The following is a 24,997-nucleotide window of genomic DNA, read 5'->3' as shown; positions in this document are numbered from 1 at the left end:
CTCTAGCAATGAATACATCATCAAACGGGGGGCAACTTTGAGTCAGTAGCAACCACAATTCCCACAAGAGAATAATGAGGAAGCTGAGTAGTTGGAAGGATTAAATACTGGCATTTCATTTTTAGGATCACATTTTGCATGCAACCACAGCTCCAGACCTGAAAGACTGGCCGTCTCAGATTTGCCCATAAACATAGAGAAATCTGCCTCTAATGTAATCTGACATCGTCCCTACTCTCTGATTAACCACTTTTGGGTAGGCCTCAAAGAAGTGCGTGCCAAATGATGCCCTGTGGATCTCAGGAGCTGCCAGTTTCATTTTCCCTTCTACCTACTCTTTTCTCAAGTATTATCTTGCCAGTTGAGACAATCTGATGGAACAGAAAGAAATATTTAACCATCTTTGATACAAAGATGGGGGGGGAAATACAATTTGCTATCCCATTTTCCCCCATTGAGGAGATAAAAAATACTTTGTTAGATTTAATTTCTTTGGTACAAATATTAGTCTGAGAGTATTTTGCACTTGCCAGTCATTCAACTGAGAACCCAGTATTTTAAATTTTTTAAAAGCATAACCTTGAAGTATATGTGGGTTTTTTTAATAGTTTTAAATTTGAAGCCCCTGAATATTTTATAAAAAGTTCAATTTGTAAGTGTGTTTTTTTAAAAAGGTTTTAATTTACTTCATTACAAGCTCTCTGAGCTTTAAAAAAAATTTTTTTCCTAATGTTTCTGAGCCTTCCTTTGGAAGAATAAAATGCTCTTCTAACAAATGTCAATTGATCATTGGGGTCAAGGAACTGTGCAGAGGATGAATGTGGGCTAAACATTCCCTGGCACCTAGTTGATCTCTCTTCCACATTAAGCGTATTTGCTAATGAAGGGAGCACTGGTATGGGACTGAAGAAAGGATTCCCTTAGTCTGTTAATTTACTTGGAATAATTCATTAGCTGACACTTTTAGCTGTGAATTTAGCTGGTAAATCCCAGATCACCCCAATATTATGTGTAAAGAGGATAGTTCAGTTTTTTTGTGAGAACTTTGGGAGGATGGATTAAAGCCCTTTCTCCCATAGTTACCCTGACATAAGGGAGCTTGTTAATAAAGAGCTCTTTGGATCCTTTCCTTTGTACAGGCACTGTATGAATATTTATGGAATATTTCATCTGTAAACAGCATTAAAATATAAATAGAGCATACCAAGAAATAGGAAGGCCATTTTCACCTAATACATAGCAGTGCTGTGAAAATGCTAGGGTTCCATTCCTGGTTATCAGCTAAGGAAGAGCAAAGAAGGAAAAAGTTATTTGTTTAACAAACCAGGGGGCAGCAAGTCATGTGATCCAGTGGAGCTTTGGTATTCTTGTTAATCAAGTCTTCTGGGTAATTGAATGATGTATGCATGTCTATACACGCAGACAGACACACACACACACAGACACACACACAGGTACCTGATATTTGTAACCACTGTGACTGGTCATATGAGATTGTTGCTTTTGTAGATAAAAAGTGGTCAAATATCAGAGTTTTTGTATGACGCTGCCTAATAAGTGCCACCCTAAGTTTCTGGCCCTTCTCCTTTTGGGCACAGGGAGGGGTGGGAATATGGAATTGCTGTTTACACGTGGGCTCCTACTAGCAAGCTGAGCAGGAAAGGGAGGAGAGGGAGGAGTTGAATGAAACCTTCACAGAGACCAATTTCTGCAGATTCCATGGGCGACATTGCCTCTTCGAAGCAGCAGGATGGAGGATGTGGGGGTGCCACCCAGCCTGTATACCAAAGACACTTCCCACTCACCAGTTGTGGCTGTGTGCTCTTGATTGCAAACCTCTGGTACCCATCACAGATGTATTATCAATTTTCAAAGGGATTCATATACAATAAAATACACTCAACAAGAAAACCACCCAGAACGCAATGAATCATTCTTTGATGATTCAGAAGGCACTTTAGGATCCTGTAGTGCCTTAGGGGCAGCATTACAAACATCAATTATCTTATGGTAAATGTGTAGAACAGCTAGTTCACAAGTTAAGAAAGAGCTGGGCAACTCTCTTTTATGATATGTTTTTAAAAAAATAATGTTTTATCCCAGGTCTTTTCTACTTTCAAGCACTTGCCCAGAATGTTGCTTCTATTTTTGCAAAAATGGCTCACTTACCAACTTGGAGAAGTACCTCTCCTATGGTGTGCCTGAGTAAGTAAAACTGAAATTGTCTCATTTTCCTATGAGCCATTTCTGGGGGTAGACTTCTGTCCTTCTCCCCTAACCATTTATGTATGCCTCTAATTAAATTCAAAACACTATATGAGAAGTTTGGTCTGACAAAGCTGACAAATATTTGTTTAGAAAGCTCAGTCAGGTGGCACACTTATGCATGGTTCAGTTTCAGATGTTCCTTAAAACCAGGAGGGTGTGTGATTCTATTGAATTCAGGTCAATTGCAAGCTAAGTTTCTCCCTCTTTGCAAACTACGGTAGTTGGTAATGAAAAAAAAGAAAGTCTAGTCCTTGGAAATCAAGTTCTTGAGCACTTTTGAAAACAGATTAATCCAAAACATCTGCAAGAATTTTATCTTTAAAAACCCAAGTGTCTAAAACATAAGGGGAAAAATATACAAATGAGACTTTGTCAACCAAGTTTTTGAAAAACAGGTTTCTAGCAGAAAAAAAAGCATCTAGAATAAAATGCAGTTGGCTTTATGAATCTTTATTTTCCATGGTGATTCCTCCTTTTTGGTCTTCAACAAAGAATGGAATTTCTAGGTGAGTCTTGTCGGATTTTCCGAAAGTACTATTAAACTAAAACGAGGGGATTCCAGGCAAGATAACATCTCTGGGATGCTCAACTCTGGCTTGAATTTATTAAAAACTTCTGGTTCTTAATTTAAATTTTAATGGTGGTAGACCCAAAGCAGCCAGACACGAAGGTTATGGTATCAGATGTGAATAATTGAAGACAGATGTGCTGTATTTCTATCAAACCAGAGGCCTGGGCCTTGCCCAATCTGTGGTGAAAGGTCACCAGAATTCAGAGAAAGGAGGACATATTACAGCCGACTGTGTGCCTTTAAAGAAGTGCATGAAACACACACACTACACACCCACACCACACACACAGGGAATAAAGGAGCATCTCCAAGTTGCTTATACACATATTTACTCCTACTATTACAAGGTGAGCCTACACATGATCTAAAGAAATGTCATTTTACTTGAAGCTACTGTGGCTTTGTAGCTACATTTTGTTACAAGTTCAATATCATCTAACCGCTACCCTAAAATTATGTCTCCAAGGGGGACACTATTGGTATTTTGTAAACTGCTGCTGCTTCTCCTCTTTTTCTGTTAGACATGGTCTAATGGGTTTAGAAAATGACATTCAAGATGCTGCTTTGCCAATTAGAACTTCCGCTACCTGATTCTTGAAGGACATAAGCATGCCTAATTGTGTGCTCAGACATTTTATTAAGTTGTTTTGAGTGCTGAAAGTCTTTTAACCTTCATATAGACCCATATTCATAAACAAAAATGTTTTCAGGGAAAAAATAACAGGGAAAAAGGCATTTAATTACAAATAAAAGTACTGTTTCCAATATGCACAGATTTTTTTTTTTTTTTTTTTTAACCAACCTACCAAAGCAAGCGCAGGTTGCAGATGGTGAAAACTGAGTTGGGAAAACTGCACAGATATTTTCCCAAAACGTTCTCAACAATGCTGCAAATGCCATTCTGGGTAGCTGAGAGGGAAAGACAGCAAGCATCATCTTGCCAGGGGCAGAACCTATTCTCAAGCCACTTTGAGAGCAGGAGCTGAACAAATATGATTTAGACGTTTCCCCCGCCCTGGAAACATGGTCATGGGTTAACCGGTCCTTGGACAAATTTAAGAACAGTGTCTCCTACCAGGGAAATTATCTCATGCAAGAAAAAAAGTTCCCTTAAGCATCAAATTATTTTTCCTTAACTTTCTTTTAGAAAGTTTCCTTTTCAAAGTTTAGGAGGTTACACAGCATGTGAAACTCTTGACGAGATCTAAGGCAGAGGAGCGAGGAGGTTCGCTGCTGCCAGCCTTCCAAGAGAACCCAGTCATTAAGGAGCCCCAACTGTCACCAATCATACGGATCCCCACGTGGGACACACTTCAGCATGAACACAACCTTGCCTTGGAAAGCACACCTGGGAAAATATGCCGGGGGGCAGCTCCCCAATTCTCCTGCCCAAAGATATTTGCCATAGACTACGCTGACTCGCCCATTCAGGAGCCCCTCGGGTTCCCGCTGGACCTACCCTTCTGATTTGAGATCATCCACGTGTGTTTTCCCACCTCTGGAGGCTTTTATTTTCTGCTCCCTCCCTTCTTAGTACAGTGCCAATCACTGCTCTCCCCCGCCGCCCCCCTCCCCAAAGGCTCTCTGAGGCTGCTCCCATTGTGATTGGCATCTCATTAATGAAGAAGGGCTGGTGTCTCTCATTACAGTTAGAGTGAGTGAGAGGACCTCAGAACTAATTTACTTGCTCTCACTAGGGAAGACACTTGCCTCCATCAAGAACTTCACTTTCCTGCTGCCTGTGGCAATAAAAGAACCCGTTTTGTTTTAACATTAATAAGGTGAGAGAATAGAGAATTTCCAAAAGAAATTAAGAAAGGCAAGAGGGTAGGTGTTGGCCCATGGAAGTTTCCCTAAGGCAGGTCCGATGGTGCAGTTCAGTGAGAGGCCTTTGATGCGGCAACATCTGGACCACATAAAAAAAAGCCTAGCAGGCAAATAAGAGACTGGCCAAGCAGAGAGGCTGGGGTGGGAAGAGGGAGGCATAGGTTCTAATCCTAGGTCCCAAGTCCCTGAGTGACCTTGGGTGAGTCTTTGATTTTTCTCTGGTCCTCGGTTTTATTATCGGTGAAATAAAGGAAAGAAATAAAATGGTCTCTTAGGGTTCTCTCACCTCGAAAATTTTAATATTCTATAAATGGGGCTCTGGACTATTTAAAACTTTTTTCATGTTTGGAGTGAGTTTTTTTATCTCTGACAACAAATTAGAAATTCCTCCAGAATTAAAGAGCATGGAATGGAAATCATTTGGCTTCTCCAGCTGAAAAGGTCAACTAGATTCAGAAATGTACTCCAAGGCTGCACTGTCTGCATGGAAACCTAATTAGAGATCATACTGCATTGGCTAAAAGGGATCAAACTTATCTGAGCTTTCATCTGGATATGTATTTTTAAAAAATCACTCTGAGTTACTAATTCATTTATCTTTCTACTTACAGGAAATTCCACTCATTGATAAAGCTCGGCTTTGACACCCCTGCTCACAGTGAAATACCTTCCTTGCCAACCACATTGCTTTATGATCGTGCCCCTTTACCACATTGTACTTGAAATGCCTTGTCATTTAAGAAACCATAAAAAGGACGTCTTAAAAAACGGGTTCATCACTTAGCTGGAGATGGCTTCTGCGCCTGGAACCAGAAGCCTGTCCTCTCGATGGTATGTCTCCACAAAAGGAAGCGAGCTACCACAAAGGACAACATCATGTGTTGCCTTGATTGCTATTGAATGGGAAAGTTGGTGCCCAGTTTCAATATGGATGACAAAGTAGTGGGAATCTGAAATGCCTACATTAGAAGTAAGGATGTCTTTATATTGGGAATATCCTCGAACCCAGGGCCCATTTCTAATTCCCCCTTCTCTCTTTCCCTGATACAGGCTATTTTTGAACGAGAAGGACTTTGGCCCACATCAACAGTTTGGTTTCTTACTGTTTGCATCTATGAGTCAAAGTAGCTTGCTCCCAGGATCCCCCACCAAACCGAATGAAAATAAATTCAATGTGTGCCCACTGAGCCCGGCCTGGGAGTTCTTGAGATCAACTCAGAATCATGGTCTTTCTGTCACTCCCAAAACAATCCTACCTAATTCTACCTGTTCCTAAGTATTGCCTTAGGATACTGACAGTCTTTTCTCCTACTTACAGCTTTTGAATGAAATTAAAGCTAATCCTCTCTGGCTTGGTTGGGTCTTGTGTAAGATTCCCACACCCCACAATCAAGGCCTTGCAATGTAGTGTTAGAAGAGATAGCCAAGTTACCACACCTGCATCACGATTCGGATGAGGATAGTATTTTTTGCCTTCCATGAGACAGCTTTGAAAACCTGAGTCACAGAAGCTGCCTCATGCAAATCCTTCCACTCTCCTCCTCACTGCCAGTACATTGGCACCTCCTTTTTAAAATGAGCAGAGAAGCATGAACAAGACCTCTGTGGACCTCAGAATAAAAATGTAAGATCTTCAGATTTCCATCGCATGATTTCACCAGGCCAAGGCAGCCCAGCTTCATTTTTACATGCACTGTGGTTCTAAGTATTTACGGTGGTGTAACCCGCTCCCCCACCCAACCCCCAATATCGGTACTTTACTCACTTAGCTTCTAGTAAGAAGAATAAACAAAAAGAATCAAAGAGAAGAAGGCAAGAAACTGGGGACCAATTTTCAGGTCATCCTTTCCTTCTTAAAAGAAGCAATTTGCCTGCAGTGTCTGTAATTTAGAAGGTTTTAATGAATGGCTTCTAAATTATTTATTACGCATAGAAAGCTGTAAACATCCCTCTCTAAACCATTATGATAGTATCTGGGCAGGAGTCAAAAGGTTCAAACATTTGGCACTTTTCACTGGACTGTTGTTGAAAATGGTTCTGCTCTGTGAATGTAACTTCTCTCCTTCCTTGTTATATGGAATTGTATGTGAGCCTGTGAGCCTGTGAGCCTGCGAGCCTGTGTCTGTATCATTCACTTGAGATCATCAAAAGGCATCCTGGCTTTGTAATTTGCTCTTTTGCAGACTTTCGACTTAATAAGAGATTCCAAAATTAGTAAAAAAAAATATAATAAAGTAAAATAAAGCCAATTTAAAAAGCCATCGACAGAATATACAAACTGGATATTCAAGGAGAAGTGTTTGAAATGCCTCAGCCTCATTTCAAAGAGCTTCCTGCTGTCAAGCCCAAACACCCAGACAGGTAGACTGCTGTGAAATATGTAGGCGATGCCTGCTGCCTGATTTTCAGATGGCGAGGAGGCATTTGAAAGCATCAAAGTTCCCTGTATAGATGTGTGTACATTAATCCCTGCTTCTGTGATCTCTGCACTCGCCTATTGTAACTTGCTGTTTAATAGATTGCCAAACTTTGCCCTTCACAGACTGCACATTTTTTTTTTCCCAAGGATCTGCTCCTCTCCCAGGAGCTTCTTGCTGGGGCCGAGTTTTAAAAGTTTTCATTCCTGGGCTTGTGCTATGGCATTGGGTCACTCTTTGAATTCTGCACTTTTGAACACCTCACTTGTTGGCTTGCTTTTCCTCGCCCCTGGTGTCGATGTCTGTATGTGGCTAAAGTCAGTGCCCTCCAACCACGAAGCATCTGCCATGAGCCAGCCCTGATACGAATCATTAACAACCACAGCACTAGCCCTGTAAGAGCCTGTAATGTAGTGGGAGAGAAGATAGAGATCAAAGGCTGTCAACTGGCAGCCTGCAGGTTGTGTATGGCCCAAAGACATGCACTGTTTTGCCTACACTGTGTTTTAAATTCAGATTAGTAACTAACACAGAAAAGATGGGAAATTTCACTTAGAAATCTGTGCTTCAAGCTTCTCTTGGAAAATTGGAAGGTGTGATTAAACAGGGCTTCCTGCCTGCATGGGTCCTGCTTTAGTTGGGATATATATATTTTTTCTAAACTGAGGTGGTGGAACATTTACCATTAAGCATCTCGGCATGGGCTTTCTTCATATCTTGATGTTACCTGCTGGGACATTGGCCTTTGGAGTCTGTGGTCCATGATAAGGACACACACAAAGGCAAATAATACTAACTGGAAAATTTGGGGGACACCAGCATGTACTCTAAATACGTCATCTCATTTGATCTTCCAAACACATCTACAAATCTGCCATTATAATATCCACTTTACAGATGAAAAGTTGAGGCTTTATGTTTTTAAATACCTTGCTCTATTTCACACAGCTGACGATAGAGGAGTTGGGTGTTGGAACTAGAGCTATTAGCTTTGAAGCATCCTTCTTTTCAATTAGAAAGGCAAGAAAGTCCCCAGGAAGGGTGCAATATGGGCTGCGAGATCTCACATTGTCTTCTCCCACTGAAACTCAACTCTCCTCTAGTCTAACCACACCGCACTTCTCACTGTACCGGAGATATTCTTGGTCATTTGATCACTTCTTGTGTTTGTGTATTCTATTCCCTGTCCTCACCTTCTCTTTTGTACCTGCAAACTCCCTCTTGCTTTGCAAGACCAAGAATAATTGTTAGTTCCTTTATGAAGATTTTCATGACCCCTGGGTCAGTTTGTCTAACACTGGGGCTCCTAGAGCCTCCATTTTTACTCAAGTGTCGTGGTAAAAGGTCCATATGCTGGTGGCTTTTCACTGGACTGTCAGTTTCTTAAGGGCAGGGCCATATCTCGTTCATCACTCTACACCACCATGCCCAGCACAGATGCCTGATATGCAGGAAGTACTACTCCACGCAGGGTGGCCTATGGGTGGAGTTTTCCCGGCTGAATCACACACTTATCAAGGTCTCCTTGGGGGAAGTGATATTGAGTTGGAAGGGTCAACAGTAAATTCCATCCGTGTTTTCATTTGTTTTCTCATCCCCCATCATGACACCCTCGCTTATCCTCCAACCTTTCTGCTTAACAAGACTTTGCCGCTGCTTCCTCTTTTGCCAGATGGCAAGGCACTCACTACTTCCAATACCCAGATACATCCATCAAGCAACTTCAAATTTGAAACACATCAGAAACTTGCTGGGCATGGAACAGGTAATGAGGAAATGGCATATGTGCACTGTGGGATCGTGATGGGGCTGTAAAGTTAATCAAGAAAGAAACAATTCCACCAAGAGCTTGTGAACATACCTGAAAGGATGGGCAGGTTTGCCCAGGTGTGAGCCGTAGGCTGGCTGAATGTCTCTTTCTCATATGGGTTATGGGAAACCGATATGCCTCCAAATCACTGGCTGGACCTCAACTGAACTTTCAGTTTTTATTTTCCACTCCCATACTATTTTTGAAAGCGTTAAATAATTGCCTCCACAGCTAACCACTAAAGGCCTCATTTAACAAAAAATCAATATGGAGCAGCAGTACAAGTGTGGAATAAACCAAACCAGAGGCCAAAGCTTAAAATCCATCTCACAACTGAATCATAAGTGGTAAAATTAAGAGCAGGTGCACTGACAGACAGAGGTGAAGGCTGGCCTGATAAAACGGATTTTTGTTATTTCTAATGAACTCATCACATGCAGACAATGAGAAAGGACTGACCAAGTGGGAGGGAGGAGCTGACTTTGGCAATGATGTGTCTTCTCCACAAAATGATTATTTCAAGAAAGGATGCCGAGTAGAGGCTGTAGTACATTTAGGGGAGTTTCAATCGGCATTATTTCATTTCTCCTCCCTAACAAATCTTCACTGAACGTGCACTGCATGTGTGGTTATTTTTAAAATGTGCACAGTGAACACAGCTTGTGAAACTTCGGTCATCATCCTAATCAGGCAACTAATGCCCTATTCAAGATTGGTGTATGCTAGCGACCACATTTTAGAATGATTTTACCTGGTGTGAACAGAGAGTAAAGGAGGGCCACCCCTTTCCCTTGATAACAGGTTCTTAACTGTTAGTCCCAGGAAGTAAAGCAAAGGCAAATGAACTTCCATGATAAATATTTAAGAAAAATAATCTTTAATTGAGTTAGAATGAAAGTAAATGTGCAAACTGCTATTTGAGATAACTGTCTCGATAAGCCTCTTGCAAATATAATATGAAGCAGAAAACCTGTTAACTCTTTTCGTCTCGTCTTTATTCACCAGGGTTAGGTGCTCTTACATGGTAGCGGGAATCTGGACTAGTAATATCTTGATGAAGTTGCAAAAAGAACAACAACAAAAAACCCATTTGGTTGAGCACTGTGAGCTGACATATGCACCTGTAAGCCAAGATAATTACAGAGCTGCTCTGCAAATTTGGTTAGGGTTTAGGGGATAATCTTACACTAATAAAATAAACCATCCTTGAATGTTCTAGTCACCAGGTAGCAAAAGCCTGCTTAGGTCTCAGTGGATTCCTTCTTTCTGGTCTCATCGGGAGTTAGATATTGGTGTTATAAACTCTTATGCCACGAGTGTGCCTCTTTGATGTCTGATATCCATTTGGAATCACCTCGGAAAACTCACTATTCCCAGCAGTTTCTTCAAGCGGGCTACCCTCTATGCTCCTGAATGTTCTCTGACCAGGCTGGGCCTTTCTTTTCCTCTAATAATTAGCCACCCATTGTCCCCCTCCAATTTCTTCCAACCCTGTTTCCTACCCCTTGCATTTTTCTTGTTTCTTTCATTTTTCCTGTGTATGCTGACTGCCTAGTTCCTCTTCTACTGAATTATGCTCTATTATTTCCACAGCCTGAAGAACTCACAGCTGAAGCATTATTTCTAACCTTATTTTGTATTCCTAGCATGTGCTATAACCTGTTTTGAGTTTTATTTGCAGCCAAGATGCTGACACAGCTCCAATTTTGTTTTCATATTTTGATTGGGTAGGAGTGTTCATTACTGTGGGTACTAGAGTAGGGAAGAAAAGTCATTTTAAAAAGGCACAATTTACACCTTCGTTAAAGGGCTTTTTGTTTCTGAATGCTGCCCATTTAAATTCTAAAAACTATGAATGTTCAAAAAATACATTCCTTTTTTTTTCTTGGAGAAAAGAGATTTTAATGAAAATTATAGAAGTCCAATGTAATTTTCCTATTATGTTTTTAATGTCGTGCCTATTATGTCTGATCTCCTTTTGTGTTTCTTAACTGACCAGCATGTACAGGCAGGTGTGGAAAGCCTAGAAGTCAGGAGTTTGTAAGAAATTATGTTTTCAAAGCCCAATTCAGCTCTACACTAACCAGCCTTCCCAGGGACAACTGCCTCATTTGTGACATTATTGAATTCATGGTTCATATTAAGCTTATATCTCATAACCAGGTAATTCATGAGTTTCAGCTACAGGGAACCCCTTAGATGGGGCATAAAATTTCCAATGAACTTTCCCATAAAGGAAAGTGTAGGATGAGTGAGGTTTCATGCTCCTTTATGTTTGTTTGTTTTTTAGAGACCCAGTCTCATTATGTTGCCCAGGCTGAAGCTTAGAGGCTACTCACAGGCCCAATCATAGTGCACTGCAGCCTCAAAATCCTGGGCACAAGAGATCCTCCTGCCTCAGCCTCCTGAGCAGCTGAGACTACAGGAGTGCTTCACCATGCCTGGCTGGTTTTCACAGTTCTTGATGTATGATTCTCAGCCTCCTTTTTGGAAGAGATTTAATTTCATGGGACTCCTCTACTCCAAAATCTTCAAGAACTCCACAGTTAGGGTTGTCAGGTAAAATGCTAGATGCCCAGTTACATTTGAATTTCAGATAAGCACCAAATAATATTTTTGTACAAGTATGTCACATGCAATATTTGGGACATAATTATATCAAAAATTATTCTTTGTTTATCTGAAATTCAAACCTCTGTGGGCATGTTGTATTTTTATTTGCTAAATCTGGCAACCTTATCCACAGCACATAAGGGAACAAGCTTTAACTCTTAAGGTAGGACTTCTGAGTCCCCCATAGACTGACTCTCTTTTCTTTCTGCCTTATTTTCTGCTATATCCAACTCCCCCTATCCTCCCACCCTCCATTCCACTGAGTTTGAGTTACTTTCCCATCTGGAATGCCTCCTTTCCTTCTCTCACCCTGTATTATTCAAGACTGCCTCCTCAGGGAAGCCATCCCTGAACACTCAGCCAAAAGCAATCTCTTGGTCCTTTTAGACCAGAGAGCTCGTTCTATGTGGCCCATTCATTGGTACATCTCACACACTTGCCTGGGAGCTTAGCTATCATTTCATCTCTATACTGTATTCCTTCCAAGAGGACACAAGCTCTTGGGTAGCAGTGACCTTGCCTTATGTTTCTTTGTGCACTTTGCAGTGTCCAGCACTAGGCCTTTCACATAGTTGGTGCTCAAGGGATACCTACTGATAGAAAAGGCCACTATTGATTGTCACCGAGCTGCTCTCTTTTGCAGCTTCATGTTTCTCACACTTCTTTCCCTGCATTGAGGGAAGGCTCAACCCGTCCTCCAGAATGTGAGCATGAACCCCATACATGAACTTCATCATATACCTCATTAAAAACTTGATAGCCAGATTCATTTCTCATGGACAAGTGAATAATAAGTAATGCAAAACTCAGTCTTATGTGGGCAAGCCACTTGTTCTGTCTGTAGATCAGTTGTCTCATCTGGGAGAAGGGCCTGCTTCCTCCCCTACCTCTCAGGACCATGAGGATACATGAGATCTTGGAAAAACATAGGTAGCACGGTGCTGCAGTGCATTTAGTGATGAGGCCAAGAACGTGGAATAAACTTCTCTAAGTATATTCTGTTTAAACCGGATGCTTGAGCTGCTCATGAGAATTTCAGGGTACATGCCAGCATCAAATTTTCAAATCATGGCTGACAAGGTGGGATTTTTATTTTATTATTTTTATTTTTATTTATTTATTTTTATCATACTTTAAGTTCTAGGGTACAAGTGCACAACGTGCAGGTTTGATATATGGGTATACACGTGCCATGTTGGTTTGCTGTACCCATCAACTCGTCATTTACATTAGATATTTCTCCTAACGCTATCCCTCCCCCAGCCCCTAGCCCCCTGACAGGCCCCAGTGTGTGATGTTCCCCGCTTTGTGTCCAAGTGTTCTCATTGTTCAATTCAAGGTGGGATTTTTAAAATGACACAATTGGAGACAAAAGTAGCTGGCAAGCAGGTGGCAGGGTTCTCTTGCTAACCTAGGGTACTAAGTCTTGGCCACTGGAAATTTATACTTACAAGCCACCTCATATGATTGCCTGGATTTTAGAAATATGCAAAAAATAAATTTCTAGGAAAAATACAATAGAGTGATAACGTCAGCTTTAACTTTCTTTAAAAACTGTTTTAAATGTTTCTCTTTTAAAAAACTATTTTGCTCTTCCTCATATGGGTCCCCACACCTACCTTGTGTGAGTCATCATCTCATGCACCATGGCTTTCAAAACATGATAAGCAAAGCAAGACGTCTACTGTATATCTTGTCAGGAACTTGCTTTTCCTTTTTGCGCCTGTTGCTCTACAGGAAAGATGGTGGAGCGTTCATCAACGGCAAGGTGAGCCACACGTAGGGGCCGTCCTAGCCCAGACTGCGCAACACTCAGGCAAAACCTCATTTCACTGCTGGATCTACAGGCAACCCATGCACTGCGATTCCTCCTCCTCACACTCACATTCCAGGCTCAATTAGTGGAATCCTAGTCTTATATCCACACCACGGCAGCACATTAAAATGTCTCCGATTAAGCCCTGGATTAGCATGTGCCCAGACTTTATCTTAATTGCCGATTAAGATTAATCCCGCCAGGGAGTATTCCAGGGCTGCTTTATTACCATGGGGTGAATCATTACATATTTTGAGTTGCAAGTTCCATTTAGCTTTCTTTGACTAAAATGGGAGACCCAGACTCTCTTGGCCTCTAAGGAAGGGGCTCTTTATTGCTTTCTGAAAACCTCCCTTGACAGCTCATTTGCACCTGAAGGTTGTGGGGATGAAGCCTTGATCCATCTTGACAAGTCTATGAAAACTGGAACACAGGGAGTCACAGGCTTTCCAGCGGGCTCTTGGCTTTAAATATCTACAGTGAACTTTGACTTGAAGAATGATCTTTATATACTCGGTGCTGGCTTTATCATTCATAGTGATTTACTTAAAACCTTTTTTTTCTCTCTTTCTCTTGCTCTACATGGATGTACATATTTGTTTTCTGAACTGTTTGAGGATATAGTATATACATGGTCCTTTAGCTCTACATACTTCGGTGTGTGTTTCCCGAGAATGGGAATAATTTCTTACATAACCACAGCTGAGTTATGAACTTCAAAAATTTACATTGGTACTTTTTACCAATCCTGATTTTACCAATACTTTTGCTAATGTTGATTTACTCCAAAATCTACTTCACTAAGTGATACCCCAATAACTATTAAGTCTGGTTACAAAAGAGAGAATTGAGAGCAAGAGAACTCTCCATGTTAGAGGTAAAGTGATGAGACCTAGAAAAGAGAAGTAACTTAGTGAAGGTCACACAGTGGCAGAAGAGTCCAGACAAACTCAAGAACTCAGGGGCAACTTCTAGCCATTGAATTGATACGCACATAAAGACTCAAGAAAGGTCAGGTCAGTATCGACTCTGGAAACATCCAGAGCTACCGGGCCAAGCAGACTTGACACTACCCTACCTAGATATGGAAATTTCCCAAGGGCAGAGGCCAAGAACTCTGTTTTTGAAAAGGTGTGCTTCACATTTATGTAATACATAAGAAAGACTTGAGGATAGCTATACCTGTTTCACTGAAATACTTCTTTTCTCCCAGCTTTAAGATGCTAATTGTTCATGGAATTCTGTTTCGCCGTCTGGGGAGGCATAAGTCAGGAGCATTCAGCAGCAGTGTAGAGATCACTAACGTGGCACAGCTGTGAGACCCTTTGATAATAGTACGTGCCTTTGGTCTGACTCAGACTGGAGGACCTGGTGGACACCCACAGCCGTGGCTTCTGGGGATTCCTAATAGGGCAGTTCCCTGCTTTCTACCTCAGGGAACCTGATCATGTTATCGCTCTGAATGGGTTGGCTTTTGTCAGAGCATCTGGGTCAGGTGAGTCTGCGTAGTACTTTTCAATGTCAAGGCCAGTCATGATATTCTTCGTCAAATGTGTGGCGCCATTCTGTGATGTCTCCATCTCAGAATCTGTCCTAATCCAAGAGCCAACAATGGAAACGGCTTCATCCTGAGAGGCCATCAACAGAGACTTCGGAAGGATCACAGAGGCCCAATCTCCTTCAGAGATCCTCCACCAGACATCCCTTCCTAAGGACTCTTCCTCACATGGCTGTGGGTAGTCCCGCTTCTGCTAGTAGAGTGTATGCCAAGGAAAGAGAAAGCCCCTGTCTGGTCTCCCTCTCCTGCTTACTGCCCTGGGTGGTTACCAGTCTTAGTGGTATTTGGGAGTCCTAACGGATGCACCCATATCTAGGTAACACAAATACCCACAGTCTTTATCTTCCTTTACACTAAAGTCCTGAGATACACCACACTGGCCACTAGTATTTCTGAATGGACAGAAGTCATTTGCTGGTCTCTTTCTAAAGCCTGTAGTCTGCCACTTTCATGGTAATTTCACCTTAAAGCAGAGCCTAAGAATTGAGGACGAAAGCTTTCTCTTTTGTTGAACCCACAGTATAACCACGTTCCTTAGATTCTATTACAAAACAACCATTGGCTTTAACTGGAAACTTGAAAATTTAGGGTAATTATAGTATCAATTCATGATTACTCAACACATTTCCTCAACTTCCTTTGTGACTGATATTTTGAGTATGTTACTGTAACATTCGTTGAAGAAAGTGTGTTGTCCTGAAACAAGTGAGGCCTAAGACACCCCACACGTCTAAGATTTCTTACCTATGATTCATGTGGCTGCCAGAATATCTTTTACCTTCTTTCTTCTTTCAGTCCTTCTCTCTTAAGTTCCGTAAACTTGTGTTGGGCTTCCTGAATTTGCCTTCAGCACTAGTAGTAACATGACCCTAAATGGATGGGTTTTCCATGTTATTCTGGTCCAAGCTGCAAAAGACTAGATTCCCTATCGAGCCCTGATGGTGGTATTACTAGGCTTTAACTTGATGGGACTGACTTCGTTAATAGAATTCTCTCTTCAGTTGTTTGACTATGTTAATGTTGCCAGAAGGAAAAAAAACCCTGATTTTCCTATATGTAAGCTGTTTTCAAATTTGCGTGGGGGTTCTCTTGAACAGATCTGCAGTTTTCTTCCTATGGAGAGACACTACAATTACACATTCCTTTTTCTCTTTATAAAAACTAATATCTTGCTAGGCACTCCGCCAGGAGTACTGAAATTTAGTTCTGATAAAAATCCTTCTTGGATATTTCTGGTCTAAGCTTTAAGATCTCTTTTCCTTCTTTCCTTCTTTGCTCTTTTCCCCTCCCTGATTACCCCCTACTCAAGGCACGTGCACACACACGCACAATTCATTTATGCCTACCTTGGAACAGATCTGAGCCAACATATTCCCTGGGGGGAAACAACGGTCTCTTTTCCTATTAATGAACAGTATGTTGTTGCAGATTCATGGAGGGCTTAATTTAATAAACATGGAAAGATGAATATGCTTATGGGACATCAAACCTCTTTAGGTTTAAAATTACTGACATAGAAGAATTGTCTCGTGAAGCACCCCGTCCTTTCATGGCTGGGTCATTATGGAATACAATGCGGCAGGGGAAAAATATCCCTTACCTGGGACTTCGACTCCTTCTACCCTTTGACTCCATCTCCTCCATCCCTAAGTGCCAGAGGAGGCGTCAGATGTGCAGAAGTCAGCAATACCGGTGTGTGAACTAGTTCAACCTCCAATTCTGTGGCTTAGTCCTTATCGGTAATTCGATGGGAACCTGAAACTTTGTTGAAGGCGAAGGTATTTTGCTGGCTCGGCTAGAAGTGAGTTTAGACAGCACCCACGATATTGTGATAACCAACCAACTTGATATGAAGGCACTCATGACCAGCTCGCAGGAGCAGGCCTCGTCCCAACTCCTACTCCCTTTCTCTCCCCGCCACTCTTAGTAGACACACTTCAGACTGAATCTTCTGTGGTCCCCACCTCGCTCTCCCCACTCTTGAGCCCCTTCCCCTTCATCTTGGATTAGTCTGTCAGATGGCTAGGTAATCTGGCAAGGTCTTCAGGAGAGGAGGGAAATAAAACAGGGGGAACTCTGTCCAGGCATTTAAAGATGCAAAAGGCTGCCTGGTGGGGAGCAAAGGGCTGGGAAGCTAGTGAGCACCTACAGAGAGCTGGGTGCTGGGGAGAAAGAAAGGAAGGAGCATCAAAGACTTCACAACCAGGCTTTATTTAAGTACATGTGCTCTTCTGCTCCTTTTAAATTATGCAAACCAAACGGAGATAGGCACAGCAGAGTGTAGATCCTCCACTAAAAGGGTAAGAAGCTTGCAATTGAGCCATGGCTGTAAAGGGTAAAGACAAGGTATGGGGTCCCCAGGGTTTGGGGTCCAGGTCTGGTTAGGGGAGTGGAGTTCGTGTAAAGAGCCCTTAAATCTTTCTCTGTACCAAGGACTGTCTAGACACGGCATCAGTAACAGTGCAATTACCATCTTTGGATTTATGCAGTCCTATCCTTACCATTCTGTTGAAACCTGCAACCTGCCTCCCTTTTTCCTTGCCCTATTTTTCCTTCTTCCCTTAGCACTTATCACCTTGTACCACTATACAATTTATTTCTTGTATTTACTGCCAATTGTCTGTCTTTTCTCTGCAGAAATATATGCTCCTCAAAGACATGAGTATTTGTCTGTTCATCTTCATTGATCTATCTCTAGTACCTGGAGTAGTGCCTAGTTAATAATAGGTGCTGAATAAATATTTACTAAATAAATGAATGAATGTTATTACTCCTTACGAGCAGTCCCATACTCTAAAACATCAGGAGCCCTTTAAGACGAGCAAAAACAAAGCCAGAATAACTACGCAGAAACAAAGCATAAGAATGTTCACCCTTTAGTCCTCTCTAACCAAGTATATTCCAATTAGTTAAGTGAAAAGCTGAACACAAAACAAAATAAGACCCAGAACATTAGCTCAGGAAGAAACACAGATACGGAGAAATCACAAGGAGCAGCCTCATGGCATCATGGAAAATTGATGGCCTAGATATCACGAGACCCTGGTTACAGTCCCAGCTTTGCATAAATCTGTGTGACCTTAGGCAAATCACTTTGCCTCTCTGGGCCTCAGTTTTTCCAGTTAAGTTTGATTCAATTCATATATTTAATGTGCGCTCATTTCATCACTTCTATCTCTAAAACGGCATAATCTTACCTAGTCCCACCTGATATTAAGATGCTAAAATAGCCTGCTACCTAAATGTGATCATTTCTGCGAGAGAAATTAAAATTGCATGCCCTGCCCCCTATCACTGTGGGCTGCAGTCCCCAGATGGATTACACCTTCATTTTAACATCCTTACTCAGCATGGTAGGCATTTACTCTAAGAGGTGAAGTCGAAAGAGTCTCCTCATGCGGCAGAGTACAGATGCTCACCTCTAGTAACCACTTTGGAGAACCGAATCAAACTGCAATCTCGGCAGCACAGGGAATGAGTAAAACACCGATAGTCAAGGAGTGTATTGAACTGCTGAGCAAGGGGTGTGCAAATACTATTTCAAATGGCTTAAAAAGCATCACAGCAATGTAAGTGGGTTACGGTTGCCTCACAAAAGCACATCTGGAGGATCTCTTTGCTCTCTTGCATCCTTGAATATTGAACCCAGAAAAATAAATTGACTTGCTGTTTAATCCAATAGTCAATATGAGCTTCTAGTGTATAGACTCAATTGACTTAAAACTCAAGCTATAGCCTCCGGCAAGAAACATGTAACACAACTGCGCAGGCCTGGTATTGATACATATCACAAGTAGCTGTTTCTTCAGCAAGAAACAATTATCGAATGGTCAGTGCTGAGGGATCAATGTGCTTCATAATTTCTGATGTGGCTTACTGTTGTTGTTGTTGTTTGTTTGTTTGTTTTTTAATCTTTACGGGTCTCATGGCTCTCTAAAGGAATTAGGTTATTGGGATTTTTTTTTTTTCCCATGCAAAAGGACCTGCCTTTCTTTCCCTGTTCTAATGAAAGGGCACCCCCCACTGAGTTCCAAAGAGCCATTGCCCCTTAATGTGCCCTCTGCCATGCATTACCTTAGGTTATGTGGCAAACCTAACCCCATACTACAGCCCGGTTACCTCGGTGCAGACAACTGGCTGTATTTGATTGTTTTGCTGTTGACAACAGGATGGATTAGCAGGGCTAGAAATTCAATTATATTGAGTATTCTTTAATGCCTTATGTACAAATTTTTCTGGCTGTCAGATTCTCTGTTTGGCTTCCTCAGGGACTTGAAGGCAGGGGGTCAGGAACTAAATGTTTTGAGAACTGACAGCTCCCTTTAGTGAAAAACAGAATCCTCCCACCCTTACCCCTTCTCAGTTCAAAGAACTGCTTCCTGCTTCTTTGCATGGAAGATAGTTACTATTTTTTTCTTTCTCTTTTGAGTCAGGATCCCTGGAGAGCCTTATAAGAGCACAGTGTCTACTGGTTAAAGGGTAACCATTTTCAGGGAATTTGCATTAATCTTATTACACTTTATCTTCCTTCAGGGTGAGGGAGTGGGACGGACAGTGAGGTTTCCTTTGAGTTTCAGGTTTAGACACACCCCAGAACTCAAAGTAAAAATGATATAGGCTTAATAACAACTTCCCAAGAAGCCTTTTCAAGTTCAAAGTGGATTGTAAACATTAATTAATCAATTCCTCCTCCCAACACTGTGTGAGGTATGAATTACTCCCATTTTATAGATGAGAATGTTTAGGTAGAGAGCATAAATAACTCGTTTCAAGCCTAGATTGGACTTCTAGTCAGTGAGGGAGAAGCAATTTGGATTCCTGTGCACAGTGAAGGCTCATCAGACTTTTCTCATTCACAAAAATTAATGAAAACCCGTACTAGGAACCCAAGCCTCATTGTCTCCCTGGAGTGATCTGAGTGGCCTCTCCCAGCTTGGCCCAACTCTTATCTTTTTGCATCCTCAGTTTTCTGGCCAGAAAGAATTGCCTTCCTCCAACACAACCACAAGGAGTTCAGATCAAAGGCTCACCAATGGTCCATTTAAATGCCCAAGCCTGTCTAATGCATCTCTCCATAAGACTCCCTGAATGGAGGCTTGGGTTTTACCAGCCCAGCTCTGCCATCGAAGTCATTTGCAATCCAAGCTGCTCACTGCACCTGCTGCTGTGGAAGATGTAATAGGAGGGGGAAGCACCACAGAAGGGTAAATGCTGTTTGGCATAAGTAAGTAGATAGATAGGTTAACAGGCCAACACATCTTGCAACCTTTCCCTATATGAACCTGTTGGTTAATGTTGGTAATCCACACTTCTTTTACAAAAGTCAAGCTGGTGGTCACTTTGCAGGAAACTCTACAAGGTTTTTCTCAAGACAATCCTAGCAATGAAGCTTCCAACAACCTTAACATAGTTCTACATTTCCCCAGGAATTGCTGTAAACTGATAAGCACTGATATTCTGTCCATTGACTAAAACATCATGATCAGTCAACTGAGGCCTGGGAGGAATGATCTTTGTGGCTCATATGCACCAAGGACGTTTGCCTCAACTCGAAGGGTGGAGACATTCAGATTTCAGCCTTCCCTCATCAGAAACACATTTCCTCATTTGGGTATGTGTTTTCCAAAGCACTCGGGGGTTTTCAGCAAATCTTTATACATCTCATGGAAGTAAGAAAAGAAAACACTCATACTTCACAGAATACATGTGAAATGTGTCTGTTAGGTGGGGAGAGGGTGGGGAGGAGGAGTTTTAGCTGAGCCGCAATGAATACGAGAAATTAAAGATAAATAGAGGGAGAGAATTTTCTTTCTTTTTTGCCACGCTGGGAGTGGAAAAGTTTGGCCCAGTGGATCTCTACCCTGGCTGCTTATCAAAACCATCTGGAGAACTTTTGGAAACTCTTATGTCCAATTCAGTTCTACTGAATTTGCTTCTCTGGAACTAGGGCCTATGCGCGAGTATTTTTTTAAAAAGTTCCACATGGACTGGTGATGTGCAGACAGGCCTGGGAACCACTGGGCTGGTCTAGGGAGCCCAGTGTAGACAGTGAACATCCGCACGTAAGATACATGACCTGTCAGAGAACATTCAAGAGGGAAGTTCCTTTAAAAAGAATCAGGCGAGCTTCTCCTCGCCTAATAGCTTCCAACTAGCATCAGTGTTCAATTAATAATGTAGTTTTATTTGATGTTTCATGTGAGAAACTATTTAAAAACAAAGAACTCTTTCATTCTTTTTTTCATTTAAATGGACTCAAAAGAAACAATTTGCTTGATAAATGAGCAGAATGAGGGATTCTATGACCGTAAAATAACTGAAAATCAAAAACGATTATAACAACAAAACGAAAACCACACTTCTCCATCTGCAATCCACATCCGTGTAGCCATGTAGTCGGAAAACTTATTGAGGGTCTATTGTGTTTCAGGAACTATGCATGAATCTAGCAGTGCCAGGGTGATGCAGACACAGTCCCTACATGCTAGTGTCACCCAATCTAGCAAGGGAAGGGACAACCAAAGAGAAAAAGCACTCTGTTAAAAGCTGTTTTACTTGCCTCTTACCAGGGGTCATGCAATCTTCCAAGTGCTTTTTGTTCCATATCTCATTTTATCTTCACAGCAACCTTAGTAGGTGGATTCTATTATTATCCCCATTTCACAGATGGGGAACTAAGACTTAGAGGACTTCAGTAACTTCTTGAAGGTAACAAAACCTGTAAAAAGGAGAGCTACATCTTTTGGACTCAGTAGATCAAACATATACATCTGCCTCCTTCTGCATCTTAAGTGCATAGAAGGTATGCTGAGGCTGGCTGGTCGTGCTGGGGTGGAGTGGGGACGACTGAGCATATCCTTGTCTCTTGTTAAGTCACTGCTGCTCCAGGTGAGAACAAACTCATCTCTGGTGCCTGCAGCTTTCAAGGTTGGTGTTGAGGAATGCCTTTCCCCTTGAACTTGCATGCTTTATGGTTAGCAGTGCCTTTGAGGCCACACACTTAAGCGAGGAAGGAAAACATAACCAGCCCAGAGTCCTCGTGCTGGGGCTTAATTTGGTACCTGAGAGTCATTCATTCCAGTTCCCGGGGCAGGACTCTGCCTGGCCTGCTTACCAGTGTTTCAGCAGCACGGAGGGGACCCAGCCAGCCCACAGAGTTAAGTGCAGCTGATCTGTAACTCCAAGTCATCTATTTATCCCCTAACCGTGCTGCTCCACGGGCAAGTGCAGGGACGGAGAACGCACTCTTTGCCACAGTTCAGTGAGCCGAGTGCAAGCTCCCTTAACTTGGCTGTGGTGTCAAGTCACAGTTATATAACCCCTGGGCTGAGTGCCTCCCTGGGGTGGGGGGTGGGGGGCGGGCAACGGGGGAGCAGGAAAGGCATTATTAGTATAATGTTAAGAAAACAGACTCTGACATCCTCCAGAGTTTGAGAGTCTGGAGCTGTTTGTTTCCCATTTAGTTTGTTTCCCATTTTGTTCTACAATCTTCAAATCCCAGATTTTGGAGTCTGGGCAGCTGTGGGTGGGGAGGCCAGCAGCGTGAACAGGGCTCAGCCCCTTTCAGGCAGTGAGCTTATTTAGCTTTAAGAAATGTCCCAGGCCGGGTACGGTGGTTCACGCCTGTAATCCCAGCACTTTGGGAGGCCGACGAGGGCGGTTCACGAGGTCAAGAGATCGAGACCGTCCTGGCCAACATGGTGAAACCCCGTCTCTACTAAAAATACAAAAATTAGTCAGGCATGGTGGCAGAAACCTGTAGTCCCAGCTACTTGGGAGGCTGAGGCAGAAGAACTGCTTGAACCTGGGAGGCGGAGGTTGCAGTGAGCTGATATCGCACCACTGCACTCCAGCCTGGCGACAGAGTGAGACTCCAACTCAAAAAAAAAAAAAAAAAAAAAAAAAAAAAAAAGAAACGCCCGTTGCACGACTGTTTACAGAAGACTAATGATTAAGAGCACGTGAAAATTAATTCACAAATACAGCTAAGGAAGTGTACCATATACCTTTTGCAACCACTCTTTTGCTTTGAAAGTGTTAAAGTACACAACCAGAAAGACGGAAAGACCTGAGATTGACGGCCTTGTAGATACTTCCGGAAATCTTTCAATAAGGACAGCAGAGTAAACAAATGCGTTCTCCTTTCACGTTCTTTATTTTGGTAAGTCCGTTTCTTTTGGCCACAAGAATTACAACCATCTTTTCATTTTTTTAACTGCAAAGGCGGTCATAGGATATGAAGTCAGTCCATATCACAGAAATCAACTCAAGTTTTATTCATGGAGACTCTTCCACAGCTGCCATCTGCCCCTCCGACTATGAGAAGCAAAGTTTCCCGAAGACAACCCCTCTCTCAAATGTGGCCCTAAAACATTTTTAATGAGTAGTACGAGATAAGTGAACATGTGGGAAAATGTTCATCCCTGCTAGTAATAAAAAATGCAAATTAAAGCAACTTTGAAAAGGTAACATTTCAGTTTTCGGAAGTAATACCCTAATGCTGGCCAAGCTGCACGGAAACTGATAGACTCAAATGCTATAGGCATTGAGTTAAACCACCATAATTGTTCTTGAAAGAAATATGGCAATTGGTAACCATAATTATAAAGATGTGCATATCCCAACCCAGCAGCCTTCTCTGGGACTATACACTAAGGAAATAATCTGACAGAAGCAAAATGCTACACAAATTGTACTACTGCCTTTAAGGATCAAATCTAATCACAGACATACTCACAAAATTCCAGAAGGAGCCTAATGTTCAATAATGGGGGATGGCTTAGCAAATTCTGGTATATTGATAATGGAATAGTTAAAAAAAAAAAATGAAACTGCAAATACAAAGGGGATACATGTAAGATCTAATGTTACTGGAATCATAGGATTTACTTGAATGTTTTTTATCTTTTTTAAATATACCAAAGAAATAAAGGCTTTTGTACAGACTGTACTAGGAGGCCCTCAAAACAACTGTTTTCTTGTCCACGGCATCTGTGCAAAGGGGTGTTTATTTCTTTTCTATTTAAAAATTAATTAAATTTTACTGACAAAAATTATATATATTTATTGTGTGCTATACAATGTTTTACAATATGTAAACACTATGAAATGGCTAAATTGAACTAATTCACATATGCATCACCTCCCAAACAGTATTTTTTGTGGTGAGAACACTTAAAACACAAAGGGGCTTTTATTAAGGATTTTGAAAATGAAAATAATGAAACGCAGAGGGTCACCAAGGTCGTGCTGGATACAGGAAGAGGGCTTAAAACATTGCGTCCTTGAGCCTCTGGTCTAAGTCACGTCCTTGGCTTTTGAGTCTCACCTTTGCAGAGGACCTCTTCCATTTTCCCATATGGGATGGCTTTGAAAGGTGCTAAAATGGGGCCCCACTCTCCTCATACCAGCCATATGAGCTCACATCCATTCGGGTCCTGGAAGTACCTCCAGTAAGGGCCTGAGAAAACTTTAAATGCCAGGGTTTCGGAACCTTTCAGACCAACAACCTGTGTGTTAGCCATCCTGAAATGAAAGAAACCCAGATCCGTGTGTCTAATCATCTTTTCAAGACTAGCAAAGAAGGGAATTTCTATGCATGATAATAAACCATTCCCACAATTAGTTTAACACAATGATTTCTGGTCAAACCTAGGGGAGCCATCCCTCCTTTATGGCTTCCACATGCTGGTCAGTAAACAGTATGGGCAGGCCCATGCTTTGGTTCTCACTGGTCTGTTATCTAATTAGGGAAAATAAGGATAACATAATAAGTTTTCATGAAGCTAAATACATTCAAAGGAGAGAATTATTCCTTACTCTAAGATAATGTCCTTTCTATTTTTTCAGTCCCCAAAGTCCAATTTTTTGGGGAAAGATGACAAAACATAGATAAGTTATTTTGTTGTTGTTGTTCATGTTATTCCTTTGCAGTAAAATATAGGGACCCTGTATTGGCCTCCCCAAATGTTACTGAAATCATACTGCTTCATTAAGCACATTAACCTTGGATCTTCCATTCAATGGGGGAGATGGAGATTCTGGGCATTTCAGTTGGGTCACTCCAAACAGTTTGGCAAAAAGTTCTGGTCCTGTTGGCATTTCAAACTGTGCCGTA

At 41.8% G+C, this 24,997-nt stretch overlaps 1 protein-coding gene and 1 long non-coding RNA gene across 2 annotated transcripts in view; one reads left to right on the top strand and one right to left on the bottom strand.

Annotated features, from left to right (window-relative positions):
• RORA (RAR related orphan receptor A) overlaps positions 1-24,997 on the bottom strand; it is a 729,290-nt gene that overhangs the window by 261,689 nt on the left and 442,604 nt on the right. The window lies entirely within an intron of this gene.
• On the top strand, positions 3,864-6,101 carry LOC131381117 (uncharacterized). The gene is made up of 3 exons (XR_009209588.1): positions 3,864-4,620; positions 5,278-5,497; positions 5,717-6,101. It is a non-coding gene; the product is annotated as an uncharacterized LOC131381117 (long non-coding RNA).

Source organism: Hylobates moloch, unplaced genomic scaffold (genome assembly GCF_009828535.3).
Source record: "Hylobates moloch isolate HMO894 unplaced genomic scaffold, HMol_V3 SCAFFOLD_14, whole genome shotgun sequence".
NCBI classification, from domain to species: domain Eukaryota; kingdom Metazoa; phylum Chordata; class Mammalia; order Primates; family Hylobatidae; genus Hylobates; species Hylobates moloch.
This window is presented reverse-complemented; position numbering and strand designations above follow the sequence as displayed.